Raw genomic sequence first — 20154 nt, 5'->3', positions numbered from 1 at the left:
CCTGCCCTCAAGGAGCTCGCAATGTGTGCAGAGCACAGTATTAAGGGCCTGTCTTTTCTTATGCTGTCGAGTCATGCAATGCCTTGGACACATCTCTCCCAGAACATCCCGCCTCCATCAGCAATCTCTCTGGTAGTGTATCCAGAGAGTTTTCTTGGTTAAAATCCGGAAGTGGTTTACCATCGCCTCCTTCCACATAGGAAACTCGAATCTCCTCCCTCAACCCTCTCCCGTGCCGCTGTTGTCCGTCACGGGTGAGTTTTGACTTGTAGCAGATGGCCTTCCACTCGCTAGCCACTGCCCAAGCTTGGAATGGAATGGACCGGCCTCTGCTTGACTCTCCCTCCCATAGTCGAGACTGGTAGAGGACTGGAAACTCTCCAGGTAAGACCCTGAGAGGGGATTAAGGGTTTGGGAAAGCGTAATAGAGTTAGTAGGCATAATCTCTGCCCTCAAGGAGCTTACAGTCTACTGTGTGCAGAGCACTGTGCTCAGCACTTGGGAGAGTGTAATAGAGTTATTAAGCATGAACTCTGCTCTCAAGGAGCTTAGAACACAGTATGGGAGGCAGACACTCAAATATTCTACAGATGGGAAAAAGAAGGAAAAGTACATATGTACATGAGTTACTGTTGAAGTAATAAGGCGTGGAACATATGTACATAAGTGCTGTGGGAGGTGGTGAGTTCAGAAAGGGTCCTGAACTCAGTTGGATGTCAAAAAAGCTAAGAAAAATCTTCAGAATCAGACTCACCCCTTAAGAGGGCCTGTTTTCCTCTGGCTGAAAGACAAGTCAGACAAGGGCATTGAATCAGCTGAAAGTGGCTGTAGGACTTGGGTTCTAATTCTGGCTCTGCCACTTGTCTGCTGTGTGACCTGGGGCAAGTCACTTCACTTCTCTATGCCTCAGTTCTCTCAACCTGACATTGAACTGGAAGTAAGGGAGAATTTTTCCTGCAATACATCTGCCCTGATTATTCACATTGCATTAGTAAGCACTCAAGAAACACCATTACTTGAGAAGTATTTACTGTTGTAGGGCTGTTGTAAGGGGGGGGGGTCCCTTAAGTCATCCCCCTGCCTTCAGATAGAACCACAACAAGACCCTTTCAGCCAGATGAAAAACTCTCCCCCTTTTCAAAGACCTCCAGCAAAGGGGATTCCACAGCCTCTTTTGAAAATTTATTCATTCATTCAATCGTATTTATCGAGCGCTTACTGTGTGCAGAGCACTGTACTAATTCTTGGGAAGTACAAATTGGCAACATAGAGACAATCCCTACCCAACAACGGGCTCACAGTCTAGAAGGGGGAGACAGACAACAAAACAAAACGAGTAGACAAGTGTCAATACCATCAGAATAAATAGAATTATAGCTATATACACATCATTAATAAAATAGAGTAATAAATAGGTACAAATATACACAAGTGCTATGGGGAGGGGGAGGGAGTAGCGTGGGGGGCAATGGGGAGGGGAGGAGGAGGAGAGGAAAAAGGGGGGGCTCAGTCTGGGAAGGCCTCCTGGAGGAGGTGAGCTCTCAGTAGGGCTTTGAAGGGAGACTGCCTTCCCAACCGTCTGAGCTGGGAAGCCCTTCCTTCTATGTAACCTAAATCCCTCACGCTAGAGCTTAAACTCATTTTCACTCATGTCCCCTTGTTCTCAGTGTGTATGGTGTGTACACCAGTGTGTATGGTGTGTATCTCAGTGTGTATGGTGTGTATGGTGTCAGCTGGCTACTGGATACTCTACTCAAAACCTCTATGTACTTGAGAGGATATCGATCAATCAATTGCATTTATTGAGCACTGACTAAGTGCAGAGCACTGTACTAAGCGCTTGGGGAGTGTACAATACAGCAGAGTCGGTAGACACGATCTCTGCCCACAACAGCGTGGCTCAGTGACTAGAACAAGGACTTGGGAATCAGAGGATGTGGGTTGTAATCCTGGCTCTGCCACTCATCTGCTGTGTGACCTTGGGCAAGCTGCTTCACTTCTCTGAGCCTCAGTTACCTCATCTGGAAAATGGGGATAAAGACTGTGAGCCCCACGTAGGACAACCTGATCACCTTGCATCTAAACCAGTGCCTAAAACAGTGCTTGGCACATGGTAAGCGCTTAACAAATACCATCATTATAAGTGCTTAGTACAGTGCTAAGCACCTAGTACAGTGCTCTGCACACAGTAAGCGCTCAATAAATATGATTGAATGAATGAATGAAGGAGCTTACTAGTCTAGAGGAGGACATTAATAGGAAGAAATTAATGATGGACCTGTAAATAAGGGTTGAGGAGCTGAGGGTGGGGTGGATATCAAATGCTTAAAGGGGACAGATCTAAGTGCGTAGATAACGCAGAAGGGAGATCACTAGTTTGTAAGCTCCTCAAGGGCAGAGATGGAGACTTCTATTTTGGTTGCCCATTCCTAAGTGCCTAGTTGCGACCCTGGACCCAGAGAATACTTACTCAAGGTTACTGCTGCCGCTGTTACTCTTGCTGCCACTGTTGATTCAATCACCACCCCGCTCCATCACTTGCCTGCTCTGCGACCTTGGGTAATTCACTTCATCTCTCTGTTCCTCAGTTCCCTTGACTATAAAATGGGAATTAAGACTGTGAGCCCTAAGTGGCATATGGACTGTGTCCAACCTGATTAGGTTGTATTTATCCCAGCTCTTAGAACAGTGCCTGGCACAGAGTAAGCGCTTAACAAATACCATAAAAAAACCCCAAACCACCATATTCTTCTTGCACCTGGGTTGTCGGCTTGTGTCCACGGAAGTCACTCACTCTACAAACACAACCCAAGTCGTGTTCTCGGTTAAATTGACTCAGCGGTGTTTATGACCATAGTATTTGATTCTCGGGTTTCCCATGTGAAAAATGGTTTACTCATTGGAAGCTTCCAGCGAGGTGTCCCATAATTGTCGGGTCTTCTAAGGCCCTTTCATATATCAGCATAATCTGTGTAATCTGATCATGTACTCCAGCCCCAGCATGTCCCATTTTAATGCCCTCACATAGTTAACTCGTATTTGGAGAAGAAATATTTGTCATCCTGCCCGGTGGTTCTGTGGCTGTGGTATTTGGTGGGTTGAAAATTCCCGAGAGGGATACGAATGGCCCTTTAAAAAAAAATAATTTTGTCCTCGGGGGTGTGTGTGGATGAGTGTGTGTGTGTGTGCACGCACATGCACGCGTGCACACGTGTTGGTGTTGGGTCTGTGTGTGTGTCTGGGAGAGAAGTTTAAAAATAAAGAAGAGTAGGGAAAAGAAATTTTTTGAAACCCCTCAGAAATGTAACCCGTCATTTTTTGCCTGCTTTAGTCATTTATGGGATTACTGTGAGGCTGTTGAGCTCAGAAGTGGTTTGATTTTTTTCCAGAAACAATAAGACACTTAGGAGTGGAGTGTCAGAAGGAGGGCAGGTTCAGGTAGTTGAATTGACCAGGCTCTCCAGAGGAAAACTAGCTGACCGCCTGTCTTCCCGCCCCACTGAGAGGGAGCTTTCTCTCCACAATTCAGTCCATCAATCAGTGGTAGTTATCGAGCCCTTACTGTGTGCAGAGCACTGTATTAAGCGCTTGAAGTATGATGGAGTTGAGAGACACAATCCCTGCCCAAAAGGAGCTTACAGTTTACAGCGCCCTCACCGTCCCCTTCTCCTTCACTCAACAATCCTCCTCCTGCCCTCCATCCATGCTTTTGAGGGAGAGGGAGGGGCCCGCTAAGGGAAATCCCAGCAACAATCAATCCATCATTGCTATTTATTGAGCGCTTATTGTGTGCGGAGTAGTGCGGAGGAGGGAGAGCAGGTATTGAATCCCCATTTTATAGATGAGGAAACTGAGACTTAGAGAAGTGCACTGACTTGCCCCAGGTCACTCAGCAAGTGAATGATGGAGCCCGGGGAACAAAAAGAGCAAATTAGACCGATTCACATTTTATTGTGCTCCTCTTCCTCCTCCTACTCTAGAGTGGAAGTGCAGTGGAAAGAGCACGAGCTTGGGAATCAGAAGGTCATGAGTTCTAATGCCAGCTCCACCACTTGTCTGCTGTGTGGCCTTGGGCAAGTCACTTCATTTCTCTGGGCCTCAGTTACCCCATCTGTAAAATGGGGATTAAAACTGTGAGCCTCAAGAGGGACAGGGACTTTGTCCAACCCAACTTGCTTGTATTTTATCAAAATACAAGTACAGTACTTGGCACATAATAAGCACTTAACAACACAGTTATTATTATTATTAGATGATCAGGCCTGAATAATCAAGCGTTGATGGTAAGAGCAGAGATTTATGGAGATCTCGCCCCATTTGGGCTTTGGGCCCTTAATTTGAAAGCCATCTGTAGTGCGAGAGTCATGAGTTTTCCCGGGAACACCTGAAATGCCCTGGCTGCTTGTCTTTGAGACCAAGGACCTGCCAACCCAGTGCTGAAGTTAAATGAAAAGTAGATTGACACATTTTTATTGGAATTTGGAAGCCTCTGGCAGGCTCCAGCACTCTGGGTTTTCAAGAAACTAAAATAAACATTGGAGAAGCTCGATTTTGTATCCAAGGAGATCTGGGATCTAGATTGCCCGGCTCCTTTTAACGGATATTAAAAAATCCCAGGCGGCAGTGAACCTGCCTGCTCTGACGTCTTTTTAATCCTCATCCACGGAGGTGTAGTGGGCAATCATTTGCTCGTGATGGAGCGAGTGGATGCGGGGGCTCCCCAAGAGAGCTCGGGACCCCAAAGCGAAGCAGGTAGAAAGAGGACTTAATGTCAGTTTTGACTGGGTGCTTCTACAGGAATAGTAATTTCTCCTTTTCTCTACCTCTCCACAGATCTTGTCCACAGATCTGAACAGCCTGCCTGTCTTGGTTCCCCAATCAATCAATCTGTATTCATCGAGCACTTACTGCGTGCAGAGCCCTTGGATTCCCAACCACCCAGGGGAAGGGGATTCCCTTTGGACCCAGGAATTCATCCCTGGTCTTACGGGTAGGGTGGCCAATCGCCCAGTTTCACACCGGACGGCCCAGTTTTCAGCTGGTCCAGCCTGTGTCCAAAACTGATACGGCACTGGATGCTTTTCCGTCTGTTTTTTTCCATTTTCAGGGCCTGGCCTCCCTCCACCTTGTGGCTCCCACCACCAGATTCCACAGCTTGGCCACAGCACCAACCCTGAAGTGAGAGAGGTGAGACCCCTGAATTCAGGGGTCTCCCTCCACCCCCGGGCACACCCCATAGGATCATGCAAAATCGGTGTTCTGCGAAATGGTGGGTGGGCTGGCACCACGTCGCACCCCATGCCCGGTATTCCTGAGAGCCATCAGTGGCCTCCATTCTTATAGAATCGCCGGGGTGCCAAGCCTTACCCACGCAAACCTCAGCACCAACCTCTCCGGTGGCCTTGGGATTCCCCAGGTTGGTGGGTCCCCGCCACAACAGGTGGGCACATTCTTTGATGCCTACCGTCTGTTACGAATCAGCCAGCCGGCGAGTCATTAATCAGACTCTCGCTGTGGGCCCGGCACTGAACTGGACAATTAAATTCCGCTAATTGTGGGGACCATATGAGCGAAGGGCCATTTGAAAAGCCGAGCCCGGATGAAAGGATGCACTGTAAAATCTCTTTATCCCCAGACTGAACAGAACAAATGTGGGACACTTTGTTACTGTATTTTGATCTCCTGGTGATGTGTCCGGTGAAAAGAAATCAGGGCTTTAATGGGAAAATCAAAGAGTCACTGGACTCCCACATTTTGACCCCTGGCCATTGAAGGACACATTTTTCAGTGCTGTTATTCAGGCCCATCACCCCCGCCTCCATCCCCACCCACTGACTATTTAAGCTCCAGCTCATCGCAACCACTGAAAACCCACCTCCCCTGCCCCCCCTTTTTTAATGGCATTCATTAAGCACTTACTATGTGCCTGACACTGTACTAAGCACTGGGGGAGATAAAAGCCAATCAGTTTGGACACAGTCCCTGTCATTCATTCATTCAATCGTATTTATTGACCGCTTACTGTGTGCAGAGCACTGTCCCATGTGGGGCTCACAGCCTTAACCTCCACTGGGCAGGTGAGGAAACTGGGGCACAGAGAAGTGAAGTGACTTACCCAAGGCCACGCAGCAGACAAGTGGCAGAGCCGGGATCAGAACCCAGGTCCTCTGACTCCCAAACCCGGGCTCTTTCCACTAGGCCACGTCACTTCCCAGCCCTCCCCTGCTTTGCCATGCCTTCTAGGGGCAGGGGCGTTGTTTGCCAGACTCTTGCTCTTGGCACTTGCATAAAGTTTCGCCCCTTCGGGGTGCACATGAGGTCGCCAGTGGGTCTGTCTGACTTCCTTGTGGTTCCAGCAGACATCTTGGCATGGTAGACGTGATGCCCCCCTGCCTCCACCCTCCTCTTCCCCTTGCCTCCCCATCCCCATCCAAACCTGGGTGGCTTTGAAAACAACGTACGTATTTCCTCCCTGGATAATTGTGACCATCAGGCCATTTCCTCATTTCATGAGAGAAAAAAAGGTGAACATTAAGAAGTTCATGCAGTGTATGATCTAACATGATGCTTGTGCCACACATTGCTTTCAAATTCCTCTCTGCTGAGAGACTTTGTCACAAGGCTCAAGACACACAAGATCCAGAGGCTTGGGTTTTGGCCTCCATCTGTGAGGAAGGAAATGAAACCCCGGAAGGAGATGAACAAATGAGAGCAGGAGAAGGGGAGAACTCATGACTGCTAGGGGGCAAAAATGAGACCCGGAGTCGTGTTAGTCAAGGAACGTGTTAGTCCAGCCCATAAACTCGTCATGGGTAGGGAACGTGTCTACCAACTCTGTCATATTGGACTCTCCCAAGCGCTTAGTACAATGCTCTGCACACAGTAAGTGCTCAATAAATACCATTGATTAATCAACACCATCACACTCTTCCTGTTGTCATAAAGGCAGAATCGTCTCGGGGTGTGACGTCTGAATAATTAGTCCAAACCATGTCTTTCTAAGCCACTGTGCCATTATGCTGGGGTTGAGGTGGGTTGGGAGTCAGCACAGCCTGTTGGAAAGAAGGCAGGTCTGGGAGCCAGGAGACTTGGGTTCTAGTACTGGTTCTGCCCGTGGCCTGCCATGGGACCCTGGGCAAGTCCCTTGGCCTTTCTGGAGCTAGATCAATCAATAAATCGTATTTATTGAGCGCTTACTGTGTGCAGAAACACTGCACTGAGTACAGTACAACAGAGTTGGTAGGCACGATCCCAGCTTACAAGGAGTTTACAGTCTGGAGAGGGAGACGGACATTAATATCAATAAATAAGTGATGGATGTGGACATAAGTACTGTAGGGCTGAGGGAGGGCTGAATAAAGGGAGCAAATCAGGGTGATGCAGAAGGGAGTGGGAGAAGAGGAAAGGAGGGTTTAGTCAGGGAAGGCCTCTTGGAGGAGATGGGTCTTCAATAAGGCTTTGAAGATGAGGAGAGTGGTCATCTGTTGGATATGAAGAGGGAGGGAGTAACAGGCCAGAGGCAGGACATGGGCAAGAGGTTGGTGGCGAGATAGATGAGATCGAATTCTGTAAATTGAGGATAAGATCTCTAGTTTCCTTACCTCCTAAAGGTGAACTGATTACAAAATGAGATTATTATCATTATTATTATTGTACTTATACAGTTCTCACTATGTGCTAAGCACTATACTAAGCACTGGGGAAGATACAAGATAATCAGGTTGAGCACAGTTCCTGTCCCACGTGTACAGGAAGGAGTTTAAGTTAGAGGGAGTAGGATTTAATCCCCATTTTACAGATGAGGGAACTGAAGCCCCTGAGAAGTAAAGTGACTCACCCAAGGTCACCCAACAGACAGGTGACGGAGTTGGGATTAGAACCCAGGCCCTCTGATTCCCGGGCCTGGGCTCTTTCCTCTAGGTCACGTTGCTTTCCTTTGGAGAAAATAAAGATGGGCATTACAAATTAAGGGGAGATCAAGATGCAAAGAGACACATCGGTCTGAGAATAAGCATACCCCACCTCTATCACATTTGTATAATAAAGCCCTATATGGAGATTTGGACTCTCTTCTACTTATTATTATTATTATTGATTAATTGATTGATGTGGAGCAGAGGTGCAGGAAGGAAGGAGAGCAGGATTGGGAGCCAGGAGATTTGGACTGTAGTCCCAGTCCTGCCCCTGGCCTGCTGTGGAACCTTGGGCAAGTCACTTAGCCTTTGATGATGATGATGATGATGGCATTAAGAGCTTACTATGTGCAAAGCACTGTTCTAAGCGCTGGGGAGGTTACAAGGTGATCAGGTTGTCCCACGGGGGGCTCACAGTCTTAATCTGCATTTGACAGATGAGGTAACTGAGGCCCAGAGAAGTTAAGTGACTTGCCCAAAGTCACACAGCTGACAACTGGCAGAGCCGGGATTTGAACCCATGATCTCTGACTCCAAAGCCTGGGCTCTTTCCACTGAGCCACACTGCTTCTCAGTCATTCTGGACCTCAGTCATTCATTAATTCAATCGTATTTATTGAGCACTTACTGTGTGCAGAGCATTGTACTAAGCACTTGCTTGTATTCATCCCAATGCTTAGTACAGTACCTGGCACATAGTAAGCGCTTAACAAATACCTTAATCATTATTATTATTATCGGGAGAGGACAATACGACAGAGTTGGTAGACACGTTCCCTGCCCACAGTGAGCTTCCGGTCTGGTCTTTTACTCCCAGACTGTGGGTTTCAACAGACTCCACAGAGCCAAGCGGACACGAGTGAACTGAGCAGAGGGTCAGATCATTTTTTTGCCATTCAATCAACTCCTTGTCCATCGGCACATGGATCTGATGACAGGATCTTGGGGCGGTTTTGTTGTTAGCCCCCATCTGGGGCAGTGTGGCTATCGAACCGCGGCTCGAAAACTGAAATTCCTTTTTCCAGCAGAGAAAGAGTCATCTGGCCAACAGATAAGGCTCTTGGGAGTGCTCAGTTAAATGAGAGCGATTTAATTAAGTTGGCATCTGCAGGCACCTGTAATGGGATCACACCAGAAAGGTTGTACGTAAATGGCAGCTTGGCAGCTGGAGAAAACCAAAGAAGTCAAAGAAAGAGTGAGAATCTAGACCCTTAAGACTGTAAGCTTGTTGTGGGCAGGGAATGAGTCTGTTGCGGGGAGTGTGTCTGTTTATTGTTATATTGTACTCTCCTGAGCACGTAGTCCAGTGCTTTGCACAAAATAAGCACTCAATAAACATGATTGAATGAACAAATTATACTGTACTCTTTCAAGCGCTTAGTACAGTGTTCTGCACACAGTAGGTGCTCAAGAAATGCAATTGACTGACAATAAGAATAATAGTGTTACTTGTTAAGCAAGCACTTACAATGTTGTACTTACTAAGCACTTTCCCCCCTTCTAGAGTGTGAGCCCGTTGTTGGGCAGGGGTTGTCTCTCTTGCTGAATTGTACTTTCCAAGCACTTAGTACAGTGTTCTGCACACAGTAAGCACTCAACAAACACGACTGAATGAATGAATGAATGAATGAATATTATGTGCCAGTCCACCGTACTAAGCACTGGGGTGGATACAAGCAAATCGGGTTGGACATGGTCCCTGTCCCACATGGGGCTCACGGTCTCCATCCCCATTTTCCAGATGAGGTAACTGAAGCCCAGAAAAGTGAAGCAACTTGCCCAAGGTCACGCAGCAGACAAGTGGCACAGACAACTTGTACTTCCCAAGCACTTAGTACAGTGCTCTGCACACAGTAAGCACTCAATAAATATGATTGATTGAATGAATGAATGAAGTGGCAGGTCCGGGATTAGAACCCATGACCTTCTGACTCCGAGGCCCGGGCTCTAGCCACCATGGCATGCTGCTTCTCTGATGATGAAGGGGGGAGAGAAGATGGATGAAGAGGATGAATGCGTGACAGGGGAGGTAGCAAATGAGGGAAGGACAGAAGGGAACCAATAGGGAAATAGGTGCCAAGAGGGGCGACCGAAGAGGATGGACCCGCAGAAGTCTGGGGCTGAGAGGTTGGGGACGCAGCGGGCCACCTCATTTCCGAGTCAGTACGATGTTCTGTCTCCATGGCAACAGGCCCTGGGGAGGAACTGTGTGATATCACCCTCCTGGACCCCCGTCCCTCTAGGAGTATTACAGTTGGCCTATGATGCTGCTGCTGCTGATGAGACTGGATCTAGGAGCGTGAGTGGCATTGGGAGAGAATCCTTGGAGTTGTGTTTGCAGCTGCAGTGATGGCTGGCACTGCACCATCCACACTCTCTGGTCTGGCACCCTGGGCTCTAACAGCATGTACTGCAAAATGGCTGGTAGGGAGAAACACCACTGAGACGGCAGCAGCAGCAGACAGCATCACACGCTCGCCTGTTTGGTGAGCCATCGTTGAGCGTGTCAGCGTGGCTTGGGTTTTTTTCCCCCACTTTCTTGTGAAAACCAGGGGCAAAGCAAAACCAGGAAACCCATTCTGGATCCCTCGTCCATTAATTTATCCAAACCCCATTTGAATCTAGGGATAATTTTGGTCTGTAAAACCTTCAGGGGTGGGGGGTAACAATTCTAGATATGCTTAATAATAATTATAATAATGATGGCATTTATTAAGTGCTTACTGTGTGCAAAGCACTGTTCTAAGCACTGGGGAGGTTACAAGGTGATCAGGTTGTCCCACAGGGGGCTCACAGTCTTAATCCCCATTTTACAGATGAGGTAACCGAGGCACAGAGAAGTTAAGTGACTTGCCCAAAGTCACACAGCTGACAGTTGGCGGAGCTGGGATTTGAACCCATGACCTCTGACTCCAAAGCCCGGACTCTTTCCACTGATGCACGCTGCTTCTCCTGTTCTTCTCTTCTGCCAGGGCCTTAATGAATCGATGGTATTCAATTGATTGGTATTTGGTATTTATTGAGCGCTTACTGTGTGCAGAGCATTGTACTGAGCACTTGGGAGAGGACAGTAGAATTGGGAGGGGCAATCCCTGCCCTCAAGGAGCTTACAATCTAGTGGAGGAAACAGACACAAGACACAGTCTTTGCAGTGCTCAATCGCTCTTCTTTAGTTTCTTTTTACATTTGTGAAAATGTTTGCCCTGTTGCAGAATTCAGTTGTAAGTTTCTTGAGGGCCAGGAGCGTCACTCCTCCTATCTTTGTAATGACCCACAGCATCAAATACAGTGTTCAATGCAATCATTGTTTTCATCTGTATGTATTGAGACCTGCTGAGTTCAGACCCCTCTCAGGATCGCACCTGGAGAGTTTCCAGTACTCTACCAGTCTTGGCTATGGGAAGGAGAGTCAAGCAGAGGCATATCCATTCCATTCCTAGCTTGGTCAGTGGCTAGTGAGTGGAAGGCCATCTGCTACAAGTCAAAACTCACCCATGCTGGGCAGCAGTGGCATGGGAGAGTCGAGGGCAGAGACTCAAGTTGATTGCACAGAAGAAGCCGATGGTAACCACTTTCGTATTTTTACTTAGAAAACTCTCTGGATCCACTACCAGAACGATTGCAGATGGAGAGCGGGGCGGTCTGAGAGAGATGTGTCTGTGGTGTCGCCATGGTTCGGAAACGACTCAACAGCATGAGACAAGACAAAACTGAGTTCAGAGCATTGTCCTAGGTCCTTGGACTCCTACAATAGAAGTAGAAGACCCAGATCCTGCCCTCTAGGAGCTTACCATGCGTCTATCAATCCATTGATGCTATTTGTGGAGCACTTGCTGTGTTAAGAGCACCATAAAGAGCACTGAGGGGAGGACAGGAGAGTAAGTGAAGCAGCAGGGCTAGTGAAAAGGGTACAGGCCTAGGAGTCAGAGGAACTGGGTTCTAATCTAGCCTCCACCACATATCTGCTGCATGATCTTGGGTGAGTCGCTTCAGTTTTCTGTGCCTCAGTTCCCTCTTATAGAAAATGGGCATTAAGACTGAGAGCCTTATGTGGGACAGGGCCTGCGTCTGATCTGATTATCTTGTATCTACCCCAGCGCTTACTACAGAGCCTAACACATAGTGAGTGCTTAACAAATTCCACTAAAAAAAAAGTAGGTAGGCGTGATCCCTGGCCTCAGGGAATTTACAGTCTACTGTGCCAGAGCATTGTACTGAGTCCTTGGGAGAAGACTGTAAAGTAGATAGACAATGTAAAATGTACAATGTACCCCCTAATTGCAGAATCAGTTCTCTATAGATTCTGTTAACTGATGGATCGATCAAAATTGGCATTTATTGAGCACTTACTGTGTGTACAGCACTGTACTAAGTGGTTGGGAGAGAACAATAGAACAGAGTTGGTTACTTTCCCTGTCCACAACAAGCTTACAGTCCAAGCTTACAGTTGTACAGACCAATTGACCGAGAGGCAGGAAATCAGCATGTAGAACAGTGCTTTGCACATAGTAAGCGCTTAACAAATACCATCATCATTATTATTATTATTTACTGACAGCTGTATCACTAATGAAGAAGAGTTTTGATCTGGAACAGGAAAAGGGACAGTCAGATATCTCCTCTCAAGCAAGAAAGAAGTCCCTTCCAGCTGGATTTGGTTTTTACCGAGACCGTTAATACTGAGAGCATTAGTTTCATGCAGCTCATTCATCTTGAAGAAATATAGCCAAGATAAGGAAAATACCTTTATGTCCAAAGGCCCAAATCGAGAATTGAAAAATAAAAGTTTATTACCGGTAGAAAAAACTTCCAGCTTGAAATTAATGGAGAACCTGACTACAGCCCCGGTTTCCCTTGTGAGTACAAAAGATAAAAACTGTAATAAATTCATTCATCTACATCCACTTTAACTATCTGAGCCGATCAGCAGTTTCACTGATGTACGGCCAGACTTTGAAGTCTATCTTAGCTCTCTGGAATTGGGCCAGCCAATTCCCAGACCATGTAATGTATCGCAGATCTCTCCGGGTTATGCATTCCAGATGACCAGAGTAATTCTTGGTGCGTTTTCGCCTTTCTTATTTGGGTTCCTGGGGTAATTTGGAAATGAACCGGGCATGCTGCAAAGTGACAGTTGACAAACTGCTACTCCACAGTGCGGACTTTCATGAAACTGAAACAATTAAAAAAAAAAAAGGAGGGGTGGGCATGGGGGTTGGGCGAGGCGAGGCCGGCTTCATAAGTAATTGTTTTGGGAAGGCTGAATGATCGGACCTCGGAATTGCTGGATGTTGGTAGTCATTTAGCCGCTGCCTACATGCAGTGAATGCAGACGTGGCATTCAAAATTCTGTACCCCTGACCCCAGTCTCGGGGGGTTCGTCTTGACCTGGGGGGCATCTCTATAGTGGGATACTGAGCTGGAGTTAATGCCATTCATATTGAAGCCCAGCGCCTGCCTGACGGGAAAGACCGGAAAAGGGAGCCAAGCCATCTCCAGAGAGCCAGCCAAGGGGGTTGAAGCTTCTCATAGGCCAGAGAGGCTGGTTAGCTGCATTAGCTGAGGTTAAGATGGGCATTGTGGGTATCCTTTGTCATTTTCATCCAGAATTGGTATGGGTTCAAGGGAATGGGAGAGATTCCAAAACTGACCTTTTCTAGCCAAGGGCTGGCTGAAACCCAGCCAAATAAATCCATATCATTTCAAAAGAATGAATGAATCAATCAACCAGTCGGTGGTATGTACTGAGTGCTTACTGTGTACAGAGCACTGAACTAAGCTCTTGGGAGAGTCCACTAAAACAGAGTTGGTAGACACGTTCCCTGCCCACAGGGAGCTTACAGCCTAGAGGGAGAGACAGACATTAGTAGAAATAAATAAATAAATTACAGACCTGGACTGAAACGTCATGGGGCAGAGGCTGGGGTGAATATCAAGGGCTTAAAAAGTGCAGATTCAAATGCACTGGTGATGCAGAAAGGAGAGAACTCAAGTCGGGAAGGCCTCTTGGAAGAGGCGTGCTTTAAACAAGGCTCTGAAGGTGGGGCAAGTGATGGCCAGTTGCATATGGAGAGGGAGGGAGTTCCAGATCAGAGGGAGATCGAGGGAAAAGGATTGGCGGTGACATAGATGAGATCGAGGTACAGTGAGTCAGTTGGTGCTAGAGGAGCGAAGTGTGTGGGCCATATTGTAGTAGAGCCTATGCCTTGCAAATGCTATTATTGGATGGGGTAACCTGAGATGACTCCCAGCTCTGGGCAAATTTCCTGTGAGGGATGCTGGGAAACTGGGAAGGGCAAAGGGCATGAGGACTTAACATCACTCGCCAAGCCTTTGGGGTAAGGTAGCAGCCCAGTCTAAAAAATCCCTCATTCCGAGAAACTTTGCTTCCAGAGGAGTGTGACACAAGGTCTGCATTGCCTTAAGGAACGCCAAACGAAGAACAGTTTTAAGGACATCATGAACGTCAATGCTTCACATAATGCCTGGGACATAGTATGTGCTGGGCAAATACCATTTAAAACAAAAACAAACAAACAAAAACCTAGGGCATTAGCATTTCGTGTGACTTCTTTTGAAAGAAAGCATTTTTGATTTTGGTTGTAAAAGCCTTCAGGCAGCTGGTCTGGCAAAGATGTTTCCCCTTCGTCGTGCCCTTTTTCGTTTTCAAGTGGATATTCTAGAAACCACCTGGCAGACAGTTTATAGTGGAAAGAGTCCAGAACTGGGAGCTGTAGGGCCCCAGGTTCTATTCCCAGCTCTGCCACTGGCTGCCATGACACCTTGGGCGAGTTATTTGGCCTCTTATGGGCCTCACTTTCCCCTGTGCCTAAAATGGAGATTAGTGATCTGCTCTCCCTCCTTTTTAGACTGCAAGCCCCTTGTGGGACAGGACTGGGAATGTCTGGTCTGATGATGTTGTTTCGACCCCAGCCGTAGCGCAGTGCTTGGCGCCTATTTAGCACTTAATAGAGACCTTAATAATCATTGATAATTATAATAATAACTATGGTACTTGTTAAGCGCTTACTATGTACTAAGAGCTGGTGTAGCTAGAAGTCACTCAGGTTGGACACAGTCCCTGTTCCACATGGGGCTCGCAGTCTAAGTAGGAAGAGGGAGTAGGATTTAAGATTTAATCCCCATTCTGCAGATGGGGTAACTGAGGCCCAGAGAAGTGAAGTGACTCACCCAAGGTCACATAGCAGACATGTAGCAGAGCCAGGATAATAATAGTAATAATAATGATGGCATTTGTTAAGCGCTTACTATGTGCACTGTTCTAAGCACTGGGGTGGGGGGGGGGAATACAAGGTGATCAAGTTGTCCCATGTGGGGCTCACAGTTTTAATCCCCATTTTACAGATGAGGTAACTGAGGCTCAGAGAAGTTAAATGACTTGCCCAAGGTCACACAGCAGACATGTGGCGGAGTTAGGATTCGAACCCATGACTTCTGACTCCAAAGCCCGTGCTCTTTCCACTGAGCCATGCTGCTTCTCTAATTCCACCCACCCAGGTCCTACTGCCAGGCCCGTGCTCTATCCACTAGGCCATGCTGCTTCTGATTCCACCAACTCATTCCCAATCCTCCCATAAAAATGCAGATTACAGGATTTTCTTTTCCATTAGTGTAAAATGAAAGAATTGTTTTTTAAAATGGATTTAAGTGCTTACCATATGCTAAGTGGTGAGGTAGATACAAGGTAATGAGGTTGTACATAATTCCTGTTCCACCAGGGGCTCATGATGTCTCTTCTCCCTGTGCACGTAGAGCACTGTATTGAGCACTGTTTTGAGCACTTGGAGACTCAAAAAAGTCTGGAAAGCACTGCTTCTCTAGAGACCTTTAGGTTAATCTGGAGCCTAATACTACTGTGAGCCCCCCGTGGGACAACCTGATCACCTTGTAACCTCCCCAGCACTTATTGTCTGTCTCCCCCTTCTAGACTGTGAGCCCGCTGTTGGGTAGGGACCGTCTCCATATGTTGCCAACTTTACCTCCCAAGCGCTTAGTACAGTGCTCTGCACACAGTAAGCACTCAATAAATACGATTGAATGAATGAATGAATGCTTTGCACATAGTAAGCGCTTAATAAATGCCATTATTATTATTATTATTACTACTATTACTGAACTCGACTGTAAGCTTGTCTCTAGACTGTCAGCTCATCTCTAGACTGTAAACTCACCTCCAGATTATAAATTCGTCGTGGGCAGGGACCATGTCTACCAACTCTGTGATATGGTACAAGAGCTTAGTACAGTGCTCTGCATGCAGTAAGTGTTCAATAAATATGATTGATTGATAGATTAGAGGGAAGGGGGCTAGAGAGGCTGGAGGCGGGAAGTCTCTCCCCCAACACAACCCGACCACCACAACAAACTGTATAATTGTCCTTCACCCATCTCGAAAGACTGGAGCTGGAAAACAAATAACTCAAAATTACGTGCGCCAAGATGGCTGAGGAGACGGATGGTGGGAGATTAATCAGGAAAGGCCTTGGAGAGGAGGTAATAATAACTGTAGTGTTTGTTAATGCCTTACTATGTGGCAAATACCACCTCTCCCAGACAGGCGGCTGGCAGTCAGGCGGTTTTAATCTTACTCCCTCCCCGGAGGGCTCAGCCCACGGCCCACTGACAGTGCAGGGACTGAGCGCAGGCCGTTTATACCGGTGGTGGTTTCGAGGCACCCTCTCATCTGCATAACCGCCCCTAACGGACAGGGCCGGCTCCCCTCGGCCCTCCCCGGAGCCGACCCTCCTCGGTCCCCGTGCCCACCGTTGGGTTCCGTGGCTTCTCATCGGCCGTTGAGCGGATGTGGACATCCCTCAGTCTCCGTGGTCACCGTTTATCGCTCTTTGTCATGCCTCCAACGGCTCTTGATCATTCATTCATTCATTCATTCAATCGTGTTTACTGAGTTCTTACTGTGTGCAGATCACTGTACTAAGTGCAAGGAAAGTACAATTCAGCAATAGAGACAATCCCTGCCCACAACGGGCAGTCTAGAAGGGGGGAGACAGACATCAAAACAAGTAAACAGGCATCAATATAAATAACGTCGTGTCCCAATCTGCCATCTTGGAGCCATGTGTCTGGGAGCTGGGGAGGAGAGGAGGGGGAGGGCAAGGGGCACCCCCAAAATACCAAGATTTGGGGGAGACCCGGGGCACTAGGGCCAATCCTGAGCAGTGATAGGGTGGGGGTTGGTATTTATTGAGTGCATATTGTGTGCGAAGCACTGGACTGAACACGTGGGAGACCAGTACACCAGAGTCTGTAGACGACCCCAGTGCTTAGTACAGTACTTGGCACATAGTAAGCACTTAACAAATACCACAATTATTATTATTATTATTGAACACATTCCCCTCCCACAAGGAGCTTCCACTCTAGAGGGGAGAACATGCTCAGCCATCTGTTATTTGACTACCTCATTGACTAACACAAAATTAAGTTGACCTAACTTTCTTCTGGATCTTTGTTTACCTAGCACCTTGTCCATAAGGGATGTTTCTAATCTGGGCAAATTCAACGCTCTCAAAATGTGGTGTTTTAAAATAATAAAACTTTCCCAACAAGGTTTGAGTGGGACTGGAGGTTTTCTCAGCCAATGCCTGTGAGTGATTTCCCAGACGATACCATGGAAATTGACCACACCATGGTAGGGGACTTTCTTGTAGCTGTTGCTTGGCAGGTGGGAGTCTTGGGGCCACCAAATTCCCTCCTCCACAACTCTCAAGCCGGGATATGAATCTGACTTGGAACCCAGTAAAGAGGGAAGCAGCGTGGCCTAATGGAAGGAGTCAGAGGACCCGGGTTCTAATCTTGGCTCCACCACTTGTCTGTTTTGTGACCTTGAGAAGTGATTGGTGACACAGCAGACAAGTGGTGGAGCTGGGATTAGAACCCAAGACCTTGGGCAAGTCACTTCACTTCTCCGTGCCTCAGTTACCTCATCAGTAAAAAGAGGATTGAGACTGTAAACCCTACTTGGGATAGGGACTGTTTCCAACCCGATTTGCTTGTATCCACTCCAGTGCTTAGTACGGTGCCTGTCACATAGTAAGTGATTAACGAATGCCATTGTTATTATTCCCTGAAATGTTTAGTATGGGACTCTGCACATTGAAGCAGAAGTATAGATCCACCCTAGCCTGGCTACCTGCCTGAAGAGCACAATGATTAGTAGCTGCCCTTTCCTCTCCATCCAAACCGCTACCACGTTAATCCAAGCATTTATCCTGTCCCACCTTGATTACTCTATCAGCCTTCTTGCTGACCTCCCTGCCTCCTGTCTCTCCCCACTCCAATCCATACTTCATTAAGCTGCCGAGATCATTTTTCTACAAAAACGTTCAGGCCATGTTTCCCCACTACTCGAGGAACTCGAGCGATGGCCCATTCACTTCTGCATCAAACAGAAACTCCTCACCATTGGCTTTAAAGCTTTCAGTCACCTTGCCCCCTCCTACCTCACCTCGCTACTCTCTTACTACAACCCAGCCCTCACACTTCACTCCTCTAATGGCAACCTTCTTACTGTACCTCAATCTCATCTATCTCTCTGCCAACCTCTCGCCCACATCCCGCCTCTGGCCTGAAACGCCCACCCTCTTCATATCCAACAGATGATTACGCTCCCCACCCTCAAAGCCTTATTGAAGGCCCATCTCCTCCAAGAGGCCTTCCCTGACTTAGCCCCCCTTTCCTCTTTTCCCACTCCCTTCTGCACTGCCGTGACTTGCCCCCTTTATTCATCACCCCCCCACCCCACAGCACTTGTGTACATATCTATAATTTTATTTATTCATATTATAGTCTGTCTCCCCCTTTAGACTGTAATCTCTTTGTGGGCAGGGGATGTGTCTGTTATGTGGTACTCTTCCAAGCACTTAGTACAGTGCTCTGCACTCAGTAAGTGCTCAAATATGATTGGCTGACTATCACTATTATTATTGTTGTTGGTTGCAGTTGTTAAACACTTCTTGTACTGAGCATCAACTTTGTAGCGAGAACTGTATTGGGTGTTACTGTGCTTGGGAACAAACTGCAGAAGAAAAAGTTCTTGCCCTCAAAGAGCTTACAGTCTAATGGGAGACAAGTGGATACAGATTGCTCAACGTACAACTAGAGAAAAGAGTAAGAGCAGCGATATAGTTGATGAAAAGAAGTAAGCAAATAACAAAACCAAACATCTCTGTTACTTTGCCCTCTCTTCCGGGCCAAAATCCTTTATAGATTTTCATACCGTTCTTGACTTTCGGTTCATCAATCAGTGCTTAACAATACCAAAAATGAAGAATAATAATAATCGATATTTATCAAGCATCTACTGGGTGTAGAATACTGTACTGTGCGCCTGGGAGAGGACAATAGAGTTAGTAGATGTGATCTCCGCCCTCAAGGAGCTGACACTTTACTGGGTGCAGAGCACTGAACTGAGCTCTTGGGAGAGTCCAATAGAGTCGGGAGTCAGAGGACCTGGGTTCTAATCCCGGCTCCACCACTTGTCAGCTGTGTGACTTTGGGCAAGTCACTTCACTTCTTTGGGCCTCAATTACATCATCTGTAAAATGGGGATTAATTCTGTGAACCCCATGTGGGATAGGGACTGCATCCAAACTTATTACCTTGTACCTACCCTATGCTTAGTGCAGTGCCTGGAACATAGAAAGTGCTTAACAAAGGCCTTTTTTTTTAAAAGTTAGTAGTAACAATCCCTGCCCTCAAGGAGTCTACCATCTACTGTGCGCAGAGTAGCGTGGCTCAGTTTAAAGAGCACGGGCTTGGGAGTCAGAGGTCATGGGTTCAAATCCCAGCTCCACCAGTTGTCAGCTGTGTGACTTTGGGCAAGTCACTTAACTTCTCTGTGCCTCAGTTACCTCATCTGTCAAATGGAGATTAAGACTGTGAACCCCACGTGGGACAACCTGATCACCTTGCATCCTCCCCAGTGCTTAGAACAGTGCTTTGCACATAGTAAGCGCTTAACAACTGCCATTATTATTATTATTATTGTATTGAGCACTAGGGAGAGTCCAATGGAATTAGTAGATACAATCCCTGCCCTCAACAAACTGACAGTCAGCTGTGTGCAGAGCACTGTACTGAGCTCTTGGGAGAGGACAATAGAGTTACTAGTCAGAATGCAGCAGTGTGGCTTAGTGGATAGAACACAGGCCTGGTGGATAGAACACAGGCCTGTGAGTCAGAAGGACCTAGATTCTAATCC

The 20154-nt window shown here is 47.2% G+C and overlaps 2 non-coding genes across 2 annotated transcripts; one reads left to right on the top strand and one right to left on the bottom strand.

Moving 5' to 3' along the window:
- Positions 1 to 264: 264 nt before the first annotated feature.
- Positions 265 to 402, bottom strand: LOC119948482. The gene has a single exon (XR_005456874.1). It is a non-coding gene; the product is annotated as a small nucleolar RNA SNORA7 (small nucleolar RNA).
- Positions 403 to 11257: 10855 nt separating this feature from the next.
- LOC119948591 lies at positions 11258 to 11395 on the top strand. Its single transcript, XR_005456977.1, has one exon. It is a non-coding gene; the product is annotated as a small nucleolar RNA SNORA7 (small nucleolar RNA).
- The last annotated feature ends 8759 nt before the right edge of the window (positions 11396 to 20154 follow it).

The sequence above is a fragment of the Tachyglossus aculeatus genome, chromosome X4 (genome assembly GCF_015852505.1).
Source record: "Tachyglossus aculeatus isolate mTacAcu1 chromosome X4, mTacAcu1.pri, whole genome shotgun sequence".
Classification (NCBI taxonomy): domain Eukaryota; kingdom Metazoa; phylum Chordata; class Mammalia; order Monotremata; family Tachyglossidae; genus Tachyglossus; species Tachyglossus aculeatus.
Note: the sequence above shows the minus strand (reverse complement) of the source record. Positions and strands in the feature narration are given on the sequence as shown.